The sequence below is a fragment of the Solanum pennellii genome, chromosome 7 (assembly GCF_001406875.1).
Source record: "Solanum pennellii chromosome 7, SPENNV200".
NCBI classification, from domain to species: domain Eukaryota; kingdom Viridiplantae; phylum Streptophyta; class Magnoliopsida; order Solanales; family Solanaceae; genus Solanum; species Solanum pennellii.
In genome coordinates, this window is record NC_028643.1 from 55,634,258 (window position 1) to 55,637,179 (window position 2,922).

At 27.2% G+C, this 2,922-nt stretch overlaps 1 pseudogene; it reads left to right on the plus strand.

Moving 5' to 3' along the window:
• Nucleotides 1–922: 922 nt before the first annotated feature.
• LOC107025085 lies at nucleotides 923–2,475 on the plus strand (annotated as a pseudogene).
• Nucleotides 2,476–2,922: the final 447 nt, after the last annotated feature.

Below are 2,922 nucleotides of genomic sequence, written 5' to 3' on the forward strand. Positions count from 1 at the left end.
ACAATTGAGACGATATTAATTCACTCATTCATTTCGATTCAATTTATTTTATTTTTTATTTTCTTGCAATCAAGGAATCGAATTACTTAATGGTGAATATTATTCCATTCAGAAATTTTTTTTGTTTTTAAAATTTTATTCCCTTGTGTTCATTTATAAATTTACTATTCATTTTAGCAAGTGTCTTGCTTTTTAAATTTATTAACCATTACTAATAAATTTTAAAATGTACGATTAACAAGATTGAAAAATGTTTGATTTCTTGTTCTTTCAATTGTGTTTCATTTCTTTTGTCTATGGAATATTGAAAAAAAATATCTACTTCAAAAAGATTTTAGCAAAAGTTGTGTACATCTTTCGATTTTCAAATCCTACTTATCTCATATTTTCAAATCCTATTTTTGGGATAGCATAAGTGAGGTTGATTTTGTTGTCGTGTATTGATATGTATGAATAATCTCATTTAAATACAATGAGACTTCCACCAATTTTTCCAAAGGCATTCTCAATTATAATTTCCACTATGAGAATGAGACTTCTATCTTGATCTGAGAATGAGTGTTACCGAACGATTATGCTTTCTTTATCCATTATAAATCATTCCTTTATGTTTCTCTCAAATCAATAAGTGTTGTTTCGACTCTCAAATGTTTATGTGATATCTATTTCTATTTATTTCAAATCAATTTTACTTTATGAAATACAGTGTATTTGTACGGTGTTTATTAGGATAAAGTGTATGCAGCTTTAACGACATATGTGTATATTAACCTAACTACGTTTCTTTTGTGACTTCTACAATATCATTTGGTTTACCATTTTAGACTCTCTAGTATCGAGGAAAGTTCTTGATTTTTGTGAGCATGATTTGTTAATTTGAATTATTATTTGTTCTTGTTTTTTGAATTTCATTAAATACTATATGCCAAATATGCTCGAAGCACGGAAGTAAAAAAAAGAAGATGCCAAGAGGAATAAGAATTTTTTTGGAGAGGACCAAGGGAACTCTTCAAAGAAAATACTACAGACCAAGCGAACGCAAAAAATTATTTATGATACGCAATAAATTCATTCAACATCTTACACTTGAAATATGTTAATTATTAGTTTCCTTGTTCTTTGATAAATTAAAAGAGAATTGATTCCTTTTTTAATAGTTATCTTTTTATTAAATAACTTTTAAAAATAACCTGTAGTATTAGTAGTCAGAAAAATTAATTTCAATGTATCATTAATAGCTTCTTTTTTTAGTTAGTAAAATAACATTTTAATTATTTGTTTCAAGGGAATAAGGGAAGCAATTTACAACTTTCTATGAAAGAGAGGAAGAACGCAGACGAGTATGAACAATAAATTATTCACGGTACATAATTTATTAGTTTACTCAACAACATAAAAATGATTTATACTATTAATTATCTTTCATTTAATTATTTATGATTTTTAGGTGAGTTTGAAAGCCTTGGTGAAGATAGCCCATTGGATAATTATAGTGCTACCTTAATAGACCATAACATTGTCAATACATGTTTGTATCACTTACTTCATGCTTGCGAGGAACAGTTGTGCCTTTTTAAAAAATTAATTGAGCACGTTTATTATATTCCACAATCCACAATATAATTTTCTATCTAAAATCATTTATTAAAAAACAATATCGATTTGAAGGATTTAGAAAGTAAGAAATTCAAAGAACACAGCGAAAGCAACATCATACGGGATAAAAATGATTTTTTTGTGGAGGAACTTCTATACAAATAACAATACGAAACTATTCATGCTACTTAAGGAATTTTGAATCTTACTAATTAATTTAATTTATGTTAATAATTTGGATTTTTTTTCCCATCGAAAGTAGAGAATTATTTAAAATTCAATCAATGGGCGCATGATAATTTAAAATCTTGCCCTAAATATCACAATACATATTGGTAGCCTAAATTACTGTCATTAGATTGTAGCTTCAGTCCCACTTTTTGAACATGTATTTTGTTTTACACATATCATGCAATCTCAGATATAATTTTCTAGTGAGTCAGATCTCAACAAAATTACATGGGAAGACGGTATCCCCAATAATTCTAATCATATTATAAACGACAATATTATAAACTATGGCTCGAGACTTTTGGCAAAAGATGAAAACGGTGGATTCTAATATATCACACAATGAATACCAAGAAAAATAAAATTTCGTTCCATCGATTAACCTTTATAAGGTAATCATATAAACTTTATGTCCATTTCTTCTGTAACACCATGTATTTTCATAAAGTTACTAATTTAATTCACCAATAATTTATGTTTTCTTTACTTTTGATAATTTGATATTTGAAAAAATTATAAAAATTATTAAACTTATTTTGTTATCTGATCAAATTTCCTTCCATTCTGTGTACTTCCAGTCTCTCACCAATTGAAGTTGAATATAATTGGAAAAGTCTAACTGAAGAAGACCCAAACATGAACATTTAGCAAACGAAGATTGAAGTTTGGAAAAAAAACAAAAAAATGTTGGTTGCGAGAGAAAAGGGAGAAACAACCATGGAGAAATAGATGTTGATACTTCTTCCCCCTAAGTTCAAGATTACATTTTAATAATTTTTTTAATCATTTCTACAAGCTCAAGTTATATTTTTATCACTTTTTTGAATGATGAATTTTATCATTTCATGTAAAACATTAAATTTAAGTCACCTTTATAAACTTTCTCAATTGCTTCTTCAGTTCTTCTTTATAAACTATCCTTTATTAAAGTTTGTTTTTAAAATTCATCAACAAGAATGGTGATATCTCTCTCGAGTAAAAGAAGATCACATTCCATATCAAGTGTCTTTGCAAAACAACATATCTATCTCTACGAGATAGTGATAACATGCAATCTATCCTCCCATGATGCCACTTAGTGGATTTAAGTAGGTA